The sequence below is a fragment of the Triturus cristatus genome, chromosome 9 (genome assembly GCF_964204655.1).
Source record: "Triturus cristatus chromosome 9, aTriCri1.1, whole genome shotgun sequence".
Lineage (NCBI taxonomy): Eukaryota > Metazoa > Chordata > Amphibia > Caudata > Salamandridae > Triturus > Triturus cristatus.
The window spans coordinates 733,613,777-733,631,970 of NC_140592.1; the positions used below are offsets into that span (position 1 = coordinate 733,613,777).

At 45.1% G+C, this 18,194-nt stretch overlaps 1 long non-coding RNA gene across 1 annotated transcript in view; it reads right to left on the minus strand.

Moving 5' to 3' along the window:
- LOC146798647 (uncharacterized) overlaps positions 1–18,170 on the minus strand; it is a 64,947-nt gene extending 46,777 nt beyond the window's left edge. The window contains exon 1 of the long non-coding RNA XR_014968742.1: positions 18,103–18,170. This is a non-coding gene — a long non-coding RNA (uncharacterized LOC146798647). The remainder of the gene's footprint in view (positions 1–18,102) is intronic.
- Between the last annotated feature and the right edge of the window lie 24 nt (positions 18,171–18,194).

An 18,194-nucleotide genomic window follows, 5' to 3' on the forward strand; every position in this document is an offset into this window, starting at 1 on the left:
CAGTACAGAAATATAAAATAAAATATGAAACATTCATGAACAAAGGCTCATAGATTAATGTTCTTCTGTAGGCAGACATCTGAACTTCCAATGGAAGTCCTTCAAAATGATACATAGAGAACACATTGGAAAGCTTCATTCACAATACATGCTTTCTAAGAAGAGCTACTATCTACATCATAGCACACAGTGCTCTGCGGAAACTGTGGGGAGAGGAGACTGACTGGGAGGAGAAATGAGCAGGAGTAGTTTTGAACAAACACCAGAAACGAAATCTATCCTAATATAATGGTGTCTCACACAAACATTTGACATAACTATTCTACATTTATAGTCACACTCCTAGACAATATAAGTAAGTCATTTCAAGTGCATCAACATTAGTTCATAGGTCACGGCTATATGCATCATAAAAATTATGAATTCATACTAATTATTTGTTAATCAATGTTAGAAAATAGGGCTTTTTCAGATATTCCCGCACTTTTTGCCCCCATTTGGACTAATGGACTGGTTTCTGACTCTGACAGTCCAACAAATTCTGCTAACCAGGCCCCAGTGCCAGTGCTCTCTCCCTAAAACTGGTATGTGTGAATTGTCATCCCCAGCTGACAAGGACTTTACCCCTTCTTATAAGTCCCTAGTATGTGGTATCCAGTGCATGGGTGGTAGAGGGGTCTCCAGCCCTAGCAGCACTGTTTGTGTCAACCTGAGTGACCCAAGTAAACTACTGAGAGTAGGCGTGCCATTGCAGACTGCAGGAACTGTGTAATCTGCTCCATTACGACTTTGTCCTCACCATGTGTGTTAAAGTCAATACATTGCTTTTAGAATGCCAGTCACCCCTAAGGAAAGCCTCCTGAGGCCAGAAGGCAAGGTGCAGTATATTAAAGATGTGGACATGAAAGTGCAAGCTTATATGTTTCTATAGTGGCCTCTACCATTAAAGTACACTATAAGTCATAGGCGGTCGATAGGATTACATGGAATAGCACTCGGACAAACCGGGGTCACTAGCTCCATTATGGTACCACCTAAATATGTTCGGTTTGGTGTCAATCAGTGTACCTCATCACTCCTGGCACAAATCTTGTGTCAAGGGCGAGGTGGCATGCATCCGGGTGGCTACCCTAGAGGTTGCCCACCTGGTTGCCCCAGCTTCTCTGCCCTCTGGCTGCCAACTCACACTGGCTGCCACCAAGACTGGATTCCAACCTCCTGCCAGGTAGTGTGATCACTCCCAGGAGTCAGGAACAAAGACCTGGGTAGTAAGGAGGTCACACCACCTCACTCCCATGAAGGCTAGTGAAGTGACACATCAAGGCGGTGAGCTTCAAAGGCTGCACCGCCTCTGATTGTTTTTTTTTTGTAAACAAATTGTATTCAGTTACAGCATATCAAGTAGGATCAATACAAAGGGATATAAGAGTTTCCATCATGTTCCTGATAGCAGTTATCAACAATCATATTTGTAGTCATACATTGCTACTCACGGCTTTTCGCCACATGTGGTCATCGTCCCATAGGGCAACTGTGTTCATCGATCCTATCAGAGTCCTCAGGAGAGCGTGTTCTGTATCCCAAAGTCGGGGGATCAGCATCTCAAGTGTCCGTTCCAATTCTCACTCATAACTATCTCAACAACCAGTAGAATAACAAAACTCTCCCCCCTGAACCGCCTCTGATATGCATACTGGCTGACTCCCAGAGGAAGCAGCCCTCCCCCTGCCCCAAGCACATTTGCACCCGTGCAGGTGGGAAATTAGTTGTGCTAGGTGTACACCCTTAGAAGGCTAGCAACACCTCCAGGGTGGGCAACCCGGTCTGCACAATGGAAGAAGGGTTCTGCCATTTTTAGAAGTGGCAGAAAAAAGGGCTCTGGATAGAAAAAGTGACCTATACCCCTAGATGTGGTCACCTCAGGGGTGTATTAGCCGCTGGGGCAAGCAGCCCATTGGCCACTTGGCTCACACCCCTAAATCGAAGATTTAATGGCTACCCCTGACACCAGAACCTCAGCTCTGAGCAACCTGCATCAAAGAGGACAAAAGAAGAGATCTGTGTCTGCGACATCAGGTCTTGCACAAAGCAAAAGAGGGATACTCTGCACCTGTGGCAACGCTCCTGGAACTGCCTGATCAAGACTCATCCTAGGCTAACTCACAGTTCCCCCAGTCAGAGGGACCACTTTGGAAGACTAAAACAGCCTCAAAGTCCCCTGGACTAGTGGCCTTAATACTCTGCAAAACTTCAGGTAATACAACGCTCCAGATCTGAAGAATCACTGGTCACTGGGCCCTCCGTGGGATCGCCCAAATACAGATGGTCAGGTGCATTGTGGGAACTGCAGTCCTGTCTTCCACGAAGGCTACACCATGTCGAAGTACCTTTTTCCAAAGATTACTGCTGCCAACGCTTGTTGGTAGCCAGTCCAGCAACCGAACCGTGCACTTGATGCTGCACCAAGAGGGAACTCCATCCAACATTCGACCAACGTCAGCCACAGCCCAGTTGTGGTGTTTTTGCATCTTGTGCCCCACAGCACCATGTAAGCGATAAAAGCAGCTCTCTCTCGAGGCCCACGTTCAGCATCAGGAACAGCCAGGACAAATCTGCACCCGGGTTCCACAGGCCAGGTAAAATTTAACTGACTGTCGTGGCCTGGTCCTGGGACCCGCATCACCTTTACCCTGCAAGGGTACCATGCAACTCAACATGCAAGTGATAAATTGTCACTAGTGGTGTTTCCCATTGACCGTAATGATACATTTTCACTGTATTATTTTGAACTGATTTACTATTGCTTCTAAAATCTATAACTCCGGTCATATGTATGCTATTCCATTCACTTTAGTGTCTAAATTAAGATAAAATTACACTCTATTTTTATAAATTTGTGTTGGATTTCTCTCGTCATGTCAATTACTTATGGTCATGTTGGTACTCTGAAATGCTTAACACAAATTCCTGTTGTAAAGCCTGACTGCTCTTTGCCACATGAGCTAAGGATTTATTAGTATGAATCTTAGGACCATCTTTAGGGTTTGTGACAGTATTGCATGGTGAAGCCTAACCAGCATCACCACATAATACTCCGCCTTCCTACACTCAAAATTATAAATCATAAAAAGCTTTTACAGGATTCTTATATCTGTCGTAAGTGGTGCTAGCACCAGCTTACACAGGCTGCAATGGCAGTCCTGTAGTCACAGTTTGAGTGGCCGCTCATGGGTGGTATATTACATGCTGCAGCCCATGGGAGACCCCTGGTGTACCTATGCCCAGGGTACCTTAGTACCATATACTTGGGACTTACAACGGTACACCAGTAGCCAACTGAGGAGGTACCAAAATACTTACCATGTCAAATTTAGGGAGGAAGCACAGTGGCTGGGGTCCTGATTAGCCTGATCCCAGCCAGACCAGTCAAAAAAACATACTGATACCAGCAAGTTGGGGTAACCATGAAAGCAGATCCTACTCTCCTACACAACCTCTCCGCAAACAAAAGGAGATGAGAATAACATTGCCCAGTTGATTCTGGAGAGTCCAACTGCGTTGGCTTGGTTACTCCTAGGTCTATGTTCCATAGAAAAGTCCATCCCCTGTACAGAAATGGACTACCTCAAACGTTTGGGATTTTCAACCTTCATCGGTTTTAGCCATAAGAGGGGCTTATGGTCTGTCTGAACAATGAAATAAATACCAAACAGGTATGGTCTCAACTTCTTCAAGGTCCAGACCACAGCAAAGGCCTCCCTCTCAATAGCTGACCAAAGCTTCCCCCTGGCGGTCAACTTTCTGCTTATAAAAGCTACGGGTTGGTCCTGGCCATCTGCATTAAGTTGTGATAGAACTTCCCCTAACCCTATCTCAGAAGTATCTGTTTGGACAATGAACGTTTTGGAGTAATCAGGACTTTGCAGAATGAGAGCAGTGCACATGGCTTGCTTCAGATCATCAAATGCCTTCAGACAGCTAACTGTCCATTGAACTTTCTTAGACATTATTTTGGAGGCGAGATCATTAAGGGGATTCACTATGGACCCATATCCCTTAACAAACCTCCTGTAGCACCCAGTCAGACCCAAGAAAGCTCTGACCTGAGTCTGGGTAGTGGGAGCAACCTAATCCATTATGATCTGGATCTTGCTCTCCAATGGCCCGCTCTGCCCTATCTCACACTTTGTGGCCTTGATAGTGAGGCTTGCCTTTTGCAGAGCCTCCAGAACATTCCTGAGGTGGGCCAGGTGATCCTCCCAGGTGGAACTAAAGACATCAATATAATCTAGATATGTTGCACTATAGGCTTCAAGGTCTGTGAGAAATTGTTCACCAACCTCTCAAATGTGGCAGATGCATTCTTCAAACCAAAAGGCATCACAATAAATTGATAATGCCCACTGGGGGTTGAAAATACTGTTTTTGGCATGGCCTCCTCTGAGAGTCAGATTTGCCAGTAGTCAGGTCAAATGTTCTGAGAGCTTGGCTGAAGCCAGAGTATCAATCAGCTGATCGAGCCTGGAAATTGGATGGGCATCAGTCCTAGTGACTGCATTGAGACCTCTGTAGTTTACACAGAACCTCATCCCTGTCTTACCATCTAGGGTGTGAGGCTTTGGCACAAGGCCTACAGGACTAGCCCATGGGTCATCCAAAGGTTCAATTACCCTCAACTCCGGCATCATTTTGACCTTAGTCCTGATGCAGTCTCTGACATGATCAGGCTGTCTGTAAATTTTACTCTTTACAGGCAGACTGTCAACTGTGTCCACTTCATGGGTACACCAGGTGGTTTGACTTGGAGTCAGAGAAAACAAGTGTGGGAAATGATTAAGGACTTGCCTACAATAAGCTTGCTGCTGGTCAGTTAGGCTGCCTGCCAAGGCTACTTCATCAACTGACCCATCAACAGGGTCCTGAGAGAGGAGATCAGAGAGAGGATCACTCTCTTCCTGCTGTCCCTCATCAGATGCCATGAGCAAGCTCATGTCAGCCCTGTCAACAAAAGGCTTTAGGAGTTCACATGAAGAACTCTGTGAGGACTTCTGGGAGTCCTCACAGAGTCCACCAAGTAGGTGACCTCGCCTTTTTTCTCAAGGATAGTGTGGGGGCCACTCCACTTGTCATGGAAAGCTGCTGGGGCCACAGGCTCCAACATCCACACTTTCTGTTCTGGCTGGTAAACAGTCAGTACAGCCTTTTGGTCATACCAAGCTTTCTGAAGCTCCTGGCTGGACACATGGTTTTTGCTGGCCATCTCCATGTACTCAGCCATACGTGAACACAGGTGAAGGGCATAGTACACAATATCCTGTTTAGAAGGTTTGAGAGGCTGCTCCCATTCCTCCAGACACAATAGACCTCTAACTGGATGTCCAAACAGAAGTTCAAATGGGCTGTAACCCACCCCCTTCTGAGGAACCTATCCGTAGGCAAAGAGAAGGCAGGGTAGTAAGCGATCCCATTTTCGTCTGAGCTTTTCTGGGAGTCCCATGATCATACCCTTTAGGGTCTTGTTGAACCTTTCAACAATCCCATTGCACTGTGAATGGTAAGTTATTGTAAACTTGTAGTTTACACTACACTCTTTACACATTGCAGTTATGTTGCTAGACATGAAGTTTGTACCTCTGTCTGACAAGCCTTCCTTAGGAAACCCCACTCTGGAAAATACCCCCAGAAGGGCCCTAGCCACCACAGGAGCTGTAGTGGTCCTAATGGGAATGCTTCTGGATACCTAGTGGCATGGTCCACCACCACTAGGATGTAACTGTGTCCAGAGGCTGATGGAGGGTTTAAGGGATCAACATTGTCTATCCCTACTCTCTCAAAGGGAACCCCAACCATTGGAAGTGGAATAAGGGGGGCCTATGTAGTGCCATCTGACTTACTACTGGCTTGGCAAGTGACACAGTAGCAACACAACTCCTTGGTGTCTTCAGACATGTGAGACCAGTGAAAATGAGGGACAACCCTGTCCCATGTCTTGCTTTGCCCAAGATGTCCTGCAAGGGGAATGTCATGTGCTAAGGAAAGAAGAAGACCTCTGAACTTCTAAGGTATAACCAACCTCCTAGTGACACCAGGCTTGGGGTCTCTACACTCAGAAAACAGAAGCCCATCATCTAAGCAGCTCCTATGGGACCCACTGACATTCCCTGTCTCCTCAGCAGCAACTTGCTGTCTGAGCTGTTCAAGAGAGGGCAGGATTTCTGCTCCAGACTCAAGCCTGCTATGGAAGGGCCCCCTGCCCCCAAGAACTCTGCCGTGTCAGGCCCAGGTTCCTTTAGGACAGTTCCTTCACAGGGGCTAGGATCATCTCCCGCAGGAGACTGATCCTCACTGGGAGTCTGGGTGGAACATAATTCCTTACCCTTCCAGCTCCTTCTCTCAGAAGCTAGCTGGCCCATTTTTCCAGGATCCAGAGCTCCCCCAGTGCCTAACGGTTTGGCCTGAGCCCTAGTAACAGCAAATGCACTGTCAGAGATTCCCATCATCTCTGCATATGTCCTGAACTTGACTTCACACCAGGCTGACGTTTCTATTTCATTGCCCAACAACAGTCCACAGGTAGGTCTGGGGAAACCACAACTCTTTTAGGGCTAGTTACCCCTCCCCAGGTGAGATTTACAATTGCCAAGCAATGATCAGTCCTGACATTGCCTGCATTGGTCACTTGGTAAAGTTGACCAAGTGTGATTCGGTCATGGGACACACGTTTCTCTGTCACCACTGTGTCACTGCCCCCTGTGTCCCTGTATCCCACAGCTTCCTGACCATTAATCAGTGACTGTTGCCTGTACTTTCCCAAGTTAGTGGGACTTACAAGTAAAGTGGCAAGTTCAATGCCACTGTCTCTACAAGGACAGCCTGAGTGGGAGTTCTCACTAGGCCAGAACCCACTTCAGAACCCATGGTTAACCCTACTAAAACACTGGGGGCTGGACTACTACTTGTACTGGTGCTAGTTGCCTTAGGGGCATTAGTAGTAGCTTCATTGGTGTTAGCTTTAGAGCAATTGGCACCCCTTGTTCTGTGGCCTTTTTCCTTACACAGGTAACACCAAGGTGTCTTGCCAGAGGAAGGGGAGTTTTGGGACCCACCCCCAGTGGAAAATTTATAGGGACCTTGTGAAGACTCCTTTTTAGGTCTCGCCTGGGCCAGCGCATGCGCTGCGCTGGCGAGACATTTAGTGAGTGGGCTTTAAAAAGCCGACCACAGCTTTTTGTGTGGCCTAGTGCGTGCGGTTACGCGCACAGTTACAAGCAGAGGCGCCATCTGGCTTTCCTCTCTCGTCATGGATCATTAAGTGCATCTCTCGCGAGCACCCTTACAGCCCGCGATCGCAATTACTTTCACTTTGACTGCAGCGTCACTTTCACGGCTGTGCGGCCAATACTTGTTCTTTCAGCACTTCATAAGAGTGCATGTACTGTTTTTCTTGCACTCTCCCTCATGCGGTGCTCTCCCTTTAAATACCTCCCCCTCCTAAGGTGCTCTGTGTTACCCCATCCTACCCTCACCTCAACTATTGGTTTCTTCTTCCTAGTTTTCTTTTTTATTCGAAAAGGCACCTCCGTTGCTCAGGCTCCTCCATTGCTCCCACAGCCATTCACTGGTGCTTCCCACTCCCCCCTCTCCCCATCGACTTCTTCCATATCGCTCTTGCCCACATATCCTCCATTATGCCGTATGAGTGTGCATGTGTGGCGATGCATCCACGCTCATATCTAAACACGCCAAGCCACCATAGCACATGACATGTCCGGACATGCTCACACACATATCATAATGCTAACTTTTTTTTAATGCCAATGCTGCACTACATTGGCAAAACAAATCCGTATTATCTGCAAAAACATTAGCAGTAATAACCGTAGTTACTATTGAGTAGTTTTGCTGCCTTTGGATGTGCCGTATTCTACGATTATCTGCAACCGTTTGGAATCGCTATGGTCTGATGAAGCCTTCGTGTATCCCAGCATACACACGTTTCCAAGACTGGCATTTTGTATCAAAAAGAGGGACAGTTCCCAACTCTTCATTAAATTATTTGGGCAGACAAGATACTTTTGGGGGGTAGTTCCCGATATCCCGCATTAACTTTGTCGTGCAGAACTAATATTTGATGGATAATCAAACAAAAGCATATTTTGAGTAGCAAATGGTAGCTCTCTGAAGCGTGACTGTAAGTCCATTGGAGCAAGGGTTGGCAGGTAGCCCGACGCCATGTAAAGCTTGTCCCTTAAAATCCTTCATGTGGTACGGCCTGATACAAACATCTCACATGCCTAAAGATAGTACAGTACATAACTTGGAGGTGGCAATGGTCTAATAAATGTTTGGATCGAAAGGCCCTGTAGTAGCAGATTTTAGAAAATAAGTTTATTAATACACCGCAAAGAGCAACAGTATGTGCACAGGTTGTTTTTGTTGTGCATGCAGGTGCTCGTCCAACAATAGGCACCAACCCCTCCGCAGACTTGAGTTTTCTTCTTAATCAACTTTGAACTCATAGGTATAATAATACTAACACGTGTCAGGCAGGATTGGCCAATCAGATGCAAAGGAAGCTGTACATTGTCTGCCTGTAAGTGTAAGGTGTATGGTTTGCAAATGATAAGGAGTAAACAGGCCTTATACTTTTCATTGTTAAAGTGAAGTATTGGATTGGAACTTTGCAGAGCAGCTGCATGGTCATCGGGGATAGGCTGGGCACACCTAAAGGGGACTGGAGCCTCTTACTGCCTCTCTTCAAAAACTATTGGTGGTTAAAAGCCAATGGCAATAGCTTTTCCATGCCTTGCCCTTAAATGAAGTGACGTAGCCAAAAATGGCAGTCATTAGTCGGTCTGATTTCTCGCTGCCAGACAACTTCTGCTAGATGATACTCACAGCAGTCAAGGGCAAGGGCAGAGCTGAGTTCGTTTTGGGCGCCATCCCCAGTTACAAAGTTGTTTCTCGTCATATTTTGTATTCAGACCTCACGCTCACCAACTGGCCTCAGCATGTTATTTCTGAGTGCTGCTCGCATGCGTTTTTTCCAGTACTCAGTACACAGAAGCAGATAAAACACCTTATCCGGAGGTACACCCTGTGCCTATATGAGTTGGGCTTTGAAGTTCCATATTCAAGTTCTAAATGTCGCATCGGCCGAACAAATAGTGGAGGCTGCACCTTCTCCCATCTGGCGGCCAAGACCTGGAACGACCTCCCCATCGCTCCAGCAATTCAGGAAGGACCTCAAGACCTGGATGTTCAACCAATAGGAGAACAGGCAGAATGATACGACAGGGGCCTCGAGACCCTCATGGGTGAAGCAGCTGCACTCTACAAATCCTGATGGATTGATTGAATTCAACAAGCATTGGCATAGCCAATAGGTTTCGCCTTTGGGACCGTATAAGTATTTAGTTATGCAGCACAATATCATTGGTACAACAGCATCAACTGTTGCATGGCTAAACACTTATAAGGTCCCAAAGACGAGACCTATTGGCTATGCCAATGCTTGTTGTCTTTAACTTTCTCCCCACCCTTCTCTTGGGCATTAGAAGAACCTTGCTTCTTCTGGTCGCCTCTACCACCATTGTTTTTCTGCTTCACCCTGATAAGGATCCATTTGCCTGCCTTCTTTCCTAATTCAATTCTTGGGGAGAGGTCAGATCAGAGTCCACCAGGTACTGGTGCAGCTGTTGATTTGGACAGTTATTAAGGATGTGCTTCCTCATCAATAAATTGTATCAACCCTCATAGTCATGCACAGTACTTTCATGAAGGAAGCCTTCCGAAACCTTCCAAAGCCTTATTAGCACTGTCTATAAAAGTCAACCCAATCTTGGGTGTGTGCCTTCTGTGTGTCTCTGAATTTGACCCTGTACTGCTCAGTGGTCACACCAAACCCATTTATGAAGGTACTCTTCAAGATTTTATAGTTGTTCAGCATTTTCATCTTTGACAGTTAGGAGTTTGTCACTGCCTTTGCTAGCAAAGGAGAGCCACAGGATAGCTGTCCGCTGCCCTTGCGAGACCTTCTGTACTTCACAGGTCCTCTCCAAGGCAGTGATCCATCTATGGATATCATTGCCCTCCTGGTAAGGAGAGAATATCCTGCTCAGGTTTGTAGCATCAAAAGATTGCTCCCTGACCCTAGGGACACTAGTGCTGCCACCATGGGACTCTATTCCTAAATTCTTCCTAGCCCTCTGTACTTCCAAGGTTTCCTTATAAAGGGCCGGCTGCTTTTACTTGATTCTGAGTTGGGCTCTCTCAAGCTTAAGCAGGTGGTATTCCCTCTCTAAGGAGTCCTCCTTCTGACTAGAGATGGAGGTCCCTGTTGAATTGTTAGAGGCATTGCAATTAACAGAGGAGGATCTAGACCTTCCCTGCATTCTCTGCACCCTCCCAGGAATAATAAAGGGACACCCTCTGTACTATTCCCTGGGGGATCAGAGTTCAACAGTGTGAAGTCATTTCACTACCCCTGGTCATGCTCAGAATTTGTGTCACTGGGGTGAACCACCCCTGACCCATCTTCAGGAGCCACCCTACTCACATTGTTTTGCCCTTTTGACCTTCCATTTTTCTGGAGACCATCCTGCAGCAGCAGCTCTAAGAGTTGCTGAGTGTTAGGGGTTCTACCTGTCTTTAACTTGCTTGATGCAGCCAAGACCACTGTACCTAGAAGATTGGGACCCACTGGATTCCCCAACTAAAGACATGGTAAACTAGGTGTAGCGTGGTATTGCACCTACCTACGCCAGTGGAAACTAAACTTAAAAAGGATTGTAGAAAGGGTTGTACTAGACCCTCAACTAGCAATCCAAAAAGTTCAGTAGAACTTACTATTATACAAAAAGTGTTTATATGTGCCTGATGCTATTGATGAATTTTCATCTAACCGCACCTAGATTAGCTGGTAAAACAGTGCAGGCTGAAATCCCAACTACTGCACACTAATGTAAGAACCTGGCTCAGTATATGGTGCACGCTTATTTAAGTGAAGCACATTGCACTAATCCAGACAACCCTTGTGGTTATTTTAGTGGTCTTAGACAACCATAGAAAGCTCTCTACGTGGTAGCTGTGCAGAGCAGCCTTCAGGCTTAGTACAGAAGGAGTGTTAAGCAGCTTGTTTTACCAGATCTAATCATGTAGTGTAGGTTAAACGAAAAAGAACCACACAGTGTAGTTATAAAAATATGTCTATTTATTACACAACCCTCACTAACATATTGGTATATCTCCTAACCGGAGATATCAACACAAGTACACACAATACTTCAATTGAAAACGGGTAAGTAAGCACAATCAACAGTGGTCTACAGTGGGAGACTAAATCATATACTAAGAAAGTGGAATGCAAACTGCGACTGAAGTCGGGACTTGGATCAGGAGACTTAGAAGAGCAGGGATCCCAAGGAACCGACCAAGGTAAGTACCCAGGAATCCCACAGAGGCTGTGTGCATAGTGGAAACACAGCCATGCACTCAACAGAAGTCAACGGGAAAGTCGCGGTTGCAGTTTTGAAGAAGAAGGACCCTTCCTAGTGGACCCTGAAGAAACCCCGTGGAAGATAGAAGTTTGGTGAGTCACTCCACCCTTGGATACCCCAGGAACCAGGATACCTCCGCCAGGGAAGCCTGGTGCATAGGTGCGAAGTGACGTCGGAAACTGCCATAGACTACAATGGAGGACTTCAGTAAAGATGCCGCTGGCAAAGACTGTGCAAGAGTCCGGTGGAATCCAAGGATGGTTCTTGAAGAGAAGAACCTGCAAGCAGAGGGGACAGAGTCTATGCCACTCAAAGGTGACCAGGAGGCATGGAAGAGCAATACCCACCAATGACAGCAGATGCATGAGTGATGACGGTGACCTTGTCGTTGCAGCTGTGATGACCAGGCGACGCTGAGGAAGACCAGGAGCCCTTCATGAGCTGTCCCATGTTGTAGGTCGAGAACCAGGTAAGCCCTTTTATACTTTAAGAAATGGGTTTGGATGACTCAGGGGTCCCTCCCAGAGGAGGGGCTGAACAGAGGAGAGGATACTCCCAGGTCCTTTGTCCAGTTTCACGCTAGAGCAGGGACCTAGGGCTCCCACAACTGGTTCCAACAGTATGCAAGGAGGGCACCAATTGTGCCCTTCAAAGCAGTCTGATGGCTCTTGCAAGCACCCTAGCCCAATACACTAAGTCCTGTCTGGGAGGTAGTCACACCTCCCTGTGACAGGAAACCCATTGTTCTACCTTCCCCTGCTCAAGCTCAGCTGCAGGAAGGCAGAATCCTGTCTGGGGTCGGCGGCAGCACTAGATTGCTGGCAGACCCTGGAAGGCTGTTCCCAGGAGTACTGGGGGCTTCCCAAAGGAGCCCCCCAGTGCATGAAATCATACCCCCAACACCGGTAATGGTGTTGGGGTATGATTCCAACATGTTTGATACCAAACATGCCCAGGTTCGGCACAGCCACTATATAGTTGGCCATCGTGTAATGGCACATGGCCACTATATATATCAAAATGGCTGACCGCACTTACAAGCCTGGAGAATCGACTCCAGGGTTTGTAGGGGTGTCCTACTCATGCAGGGGCACCCTCATATTTATAACCCTGCCTTCAGGAGTGAAAGGCCTGCCTTAGGAGTGACCTCAGATATAAGGAAGGAAACTTATATTTTGTCATAAGATGTGCTAGCACCAGCTTACACAGGCTGCAATGGCAGGCCTGTAGTCACAGTTTGAGTGGTCTCTCACAGGTGTCATAATACATGCTGCAGCCCACGGGAGACCCCTGGTGTACCTAAACCCTGGGTTCCTTAGTACCCTATACTAGAGACTTACAAGGGTACACCAGTAGCCAATAGTGGAGGTACCAAAGACCTTACCATGGCACATTTAGGGAGGAAGCACACTGGCTGGGGTCCTGATAAGCAGGAGTCCAGCCAGACTAGTAAAAACACATACGACACCAGCAAAACGTGGGGGTAACCATGAAAGCAGATTCTGCTTTCCTACACACCGTCTCCTCTTTCCCTACTTCAGTGTCTAGGGTTCCTATCTCCAGTTTCAAAAATGTCAGCAATACGCTTTCACTGTGGGATACAACCTCACCCCCATCTTGTGCACAGGACCATGGCAGGGATTTCTAAAATGGAACCTGCAGGCCTCCATTACTCTGGTTTACTCATGCACATAATGCAGGTGTTTCTTAACCTGTGGTCCGAGGACCTCTGAGGGTCTGAAAGGCCTACTCAGGGTGTATGTGACTGTGTTACCAAATTAAATTATATTAAAATTAATACATTACAATTCATAAAATATATGCAAATAAAGAATCAAAATTAAAATTTTAAAACGTTCTATATTTGATTGTGAATTTAACCCTTATTTCAATATATGACCATTTGTCTGGTGTATACTTGTTTTTGTATAACGATCTGAAGTTCAAATCCTAAAAATTGCTTAGGCAGAGGATTTCCCAGCATGCAATAATGACTTAGTGGTGGGTGGGGTCCTCAGATTCCAGTAATGTTTCAATGGGGATCCCCATAAGTCAAAAGGTTAAGAACCATGTACTGTACAGTCCTCAAATCCACACACAGGCATAACAAACACCCTGGGTGTAAGAGCTAGGAATTGGGTTAGTGCATATAAGTGAGTGGGCAAGTAGGCCTTCACTCTAGTGACACGGATGAAAAGGTCTGCTCACAACTTTTTTACAAATACAGTATGATGTCACCACCGCTGTACATGCAAAACCCATGACAGGGATGGTGGTGCTCTGTCAGATAAAATAGGGCATGCTTGGTGTAGCCTTTCAGTTCCCAGCAGGAGGTCAAGGACCTCACTCATGTCACGGGGGATGCCTCTTAGCTTAACAAATGGCAAAACTATTAGCTTAACAAATGGCAAGACCGTAGGGAATTTGTTAATATAAGAACTGTGCCATGCTATAATGGGTTCACAGTTAAAGCAGTAAGTGAGTGACCTCGTACCTCGCCACAGAACCCAACTTCTGCGATATTTATAATCTTGAATGGGCTCTGACATTGTTTTGAAACCACAGGGGAGTACCATTGTGCACGTTGATAGCGCTATGGATTAATAAGCACGCATCAGACTATAATGCCCAGAAATAGGATTTGTAAGCAATGATAAACAATAGCCCATTCGTATCATCCCATAAATAACCTACGAAATTTAAGGCTCAGGGCGAGGTTGTGAGAATCCAATGCATATGAAAGACATATTTCCCCTATGACATCATATATCGTATTGTATACCAAATCTAGGATATATTTATGTATCACTAGGTATATCAATAGAGTTTTTACAAATGTGCCCTTTACGTTATACGCAGCGCAGTAATCAAATGGGGCTGCCAATATGAAAATATGCCGCCATACTCAGGCTGGTAGAGGGACACCACTACAACAGCTGTTGTTTGATCGACACCCCATGTTTCAAAAATAGGGTAAGAGGTACTCCTCAGGTGCCACCCGAATAATTGATAGGACCTAATCATCAAACTTACACTGACCTCATTATTTTGCAGAATGAAATAGGTCAGTGCTTGCCAGCATATGAGAAAGTGTTTTTGCACGCCTCGAGATATTGTCCTGTCTGGTCCGCATAAGCCTTTGACAAAGAAAGATTAAAGTTTTTCCTCATATATAAGGTGCAATATGAAAGTTTTTAATGCCGACACCTTGAATGCACTTTTTTAATTTCATCATCTTTGATTCTATTGGGCATATTTAGCACTGCTTTTTGGTTGAGGGCACCTTTCCCCCATTTTTCCCTTTCTTTTTCTTTATCTATTTCTAAATGTCTGGTTGGCATGAAGATGCATGCCTTTAGTTTTAGAGCACAAATAGGATCTAACTGGTGAGCACTTCTTCGGATGTTAATGTCTGGTCACAGAATGGGATTGTGTTAAAGTATGTAAAATCTTTCTCTATTGGCACTAGCCATGTGAACTTAGTGTTTGGCTTAGACAGTCCCCATATACAGCAAATTGGAAACAGATTTTTTTTTTTTTGTTCTTTGACAGATAACCCCCGTCCACTTTTGAGATTTATCTTTCTATCCAATATGGTCCTGATGAAGGTAGTTGCATAGACTTTCCACAGAAACATGCGTTGACCACAACTATTCATATGGGAAATACCTTAAAAAAGACAACGCACCAGTGGAAAATTTTGGGATTGAACCACACCACAGAATAAAGATAGAGTGTATGTCGCTGATAAAACCTTAGGATTCCCGTATGGGCGAGATGGTTTGATTGGTGAGAGTGACTGTTTGATGGTTGAGAGTGGGGTTATTGCTGATATATATTGCACATTGATTTTTATATGTCATGTACCTTGTTAAAAGATATAATATTTGCAAAGAAACCGAAGACCTTGCATTTATGTAATGGTACTTGCTGTTTATCTGTTTTCATATGAATAGTGGTACATAATTGTGAATAATGAACAGATATGAACAACAAATTGCGGAAAATTATTTTATATATAAAAAGGAAGAAAAAAGTACGTAATTTTTTTATTTTATATTTGAATTATTTTATATTTGAATAATTTACTGTGCATGATATTTGTATTGGGGACTTGTTTTGCATGTCAGCCCTAGGAGGCCACACATAAAGAAATATAGGTCTGACAAGAGTTCTTCTTTACAGTAAGGGGGATGCCTAAGCCTTCGCGCACACACACAGAAGCACACAGTAGATTAGTAAGGCTGAGGCCAAATAAAAAACAGGATATTCACAGTCAAGCACTGAGGACAGCCATGCAGGGGACATTCCTGTCCCAATATTCTTAGAACACTACATATCGATCTCTGTTCAGTATTTTCCAGGAAATCCATTTTATGGCTGACTACAACTATTTTTGGATGGTTCCATTGACTGGAATTTGGAACACAAGTGTTTCTAGGTTTCATGCCACTCTGGGGTATGTGCGAGGCAGATTATTTTGCCACACATTTGAATCACCAGCTGCCACATCTCTTCAACTGGCATTCGGATCTTGAAGCCTTGGCCACGTATACCTTTCTACAACAGTGGTACAGACTTCTTAGTTACCCCTTTCCACTGTTTGTAATGTAATGTAATGTTTCCACCACTGCATACCCAACTGAGGTGGCTGAGAGCAGTTTAGTTGGAGCTTACAGTGCCCTGACCAGCACTTAATTAGTTTTCCCCATTGCTTGAAGAGCTTGAGGGGTTAAGCTCAACCTCTTCTGGTATTCGCTGTACTCCATCTAATGGCATGGAGAGTCTCTGAGGAATGGGGGAGGAGTCTCTGATGAAAAGTGTCAGAATGTTCATCTAAGTCTTCTTGTATATCCTTCAGGCTTGGGCTGGTAGCACAGAAATTAGATATCGGTCTGCCTGGAACAGACGGGCTGGTTGGTGTCTGGAGTGGCACCTGGATCCCATGGAGTCAAATCTAATACATATCTGCAATTTTCTGGTGGAGACTGCAAAGATTGGATTAGTTTACAAGATTGTAGACCTGTAACAGTTCCACTACTTCCGACGGTCATTCTGCAGCGGCAAGTACACCAGTAGGTGAGCACCTGTTGATTAGGAAACTGCCGGGGGACAGTAGGATGACTCCCCCCAGAGCCTCAGTATTCATATTTGTCAGATGTAAGGGCCTAATTTAGTTTGGTGGATGGGAGACTGTCACAAAAGTGACGATATCCCATCCATCGTATTTCATGTGCCATAGTATATAATGTACTTTTAATATGGTGGACGGGATATCCCTTGTGTTTGTGACTGAGTAACCTGTCCGCCAAACTCTAAATCAGGCCATAAAACCTTATGTTTATGGAGTTGCAGCTTTCTAAGTCAGATGTCTCCATAAAGCAGTTATCAGCTAAGCTAGCTATGTCGCTGTGCTTGTTTCTTTCAGGAGAGTGTCAGATGTTAAAGTCATACAACTAGAGGGAAAAACCTTTACCCCTGATGTTGTCACTTTTATTGTGGTAAGAGCGAAAACATCCATGGGAACTATTTCCTGCCCAGACAATCCCAAACTATTTATGGTATGTTACTTGAAATTCAGGCCCTGGGGGGTGAAACAACTTGTATCATATGTCAAATCTTTTAACCCAGTATTTCCTACCCATCCTTAGAATACAATCCTAAACTATTTACGGTACCTTACTTAAGGGAGTATGAGGAGAGGATGAGGGAATTCAGGTCCAGAAAGGTGAAACATCTCATCATATCATGTGAAACCTGTTCATCCAGCATCCACCGCAATAATAGCTCATTGGGGTCAAATAGCTAGTATCTTTTGCTTTCAGTGCTCTAAACTGATAGACCTTCAAGGAAATGCGATGATTAGGAGGTAGCTTGTTCCAGTGTGTTGAACAGTTAGAAACAAGATCAAGAGGGAGCAATCAATAAACCTATCTTCGCTACAAAGCAAGGAAAGAGGAAGTGACACTACCTCTGTAATGATGCGGTACAATAGAACGAGTTACTATTGTGTTATGAAACGCCTAGTTTATTTATCGTTTACTATCCTTTTGTATGAGTTGGTAATTGAAGGGCACGCGGCATATGCCTCGCCTCCCGTTATCAGATTAACCCCTTTTAGACGCTGAAGCTAGCAAACTTTTCATTATTCCTATTAATTTCTGAACTCATATTTTTGCAGTTTCATATAGCGCGAACTCGCCCAAGGGCACTAGAAAGCTTTACGTGAGCACCAGTTACCTTACACAAGGTCACATTTTTTTAGGCGCGGTGTTCTACCGGGACTCGAAAATGGTTCCTGACTTTCAAAATGGCAGCTCTGGTCGTAAAGCAACTCTCGCTTACTATGCTAAATCACTAACAGTCACCGCAAGATTTGAGTTTTGTCTGGTACTCTCACACACTGATATGTTCAGGGTGAAGTTCGCACTTAATAAAATAAATAACAAAATAAATAAATTAATAGCACTTTAGCAAGTGTCAGGAAGAAATCGTCTAACCCACTCTCCGAGATTCCACTGTGCACTGCGTGCGGACTATAATACGAGAGAAAACAGACCCACCTTCGAATTCCTCGCAAATTACTTTTTAAATCAGTATTTACCTTCATTTAGTTATTTCCCCTGACAGAGTCACGTGCCTCTAAAAATACACTTTTATTTTGAAACTCCCTCTCTTCTTTCATGACACGCCCAT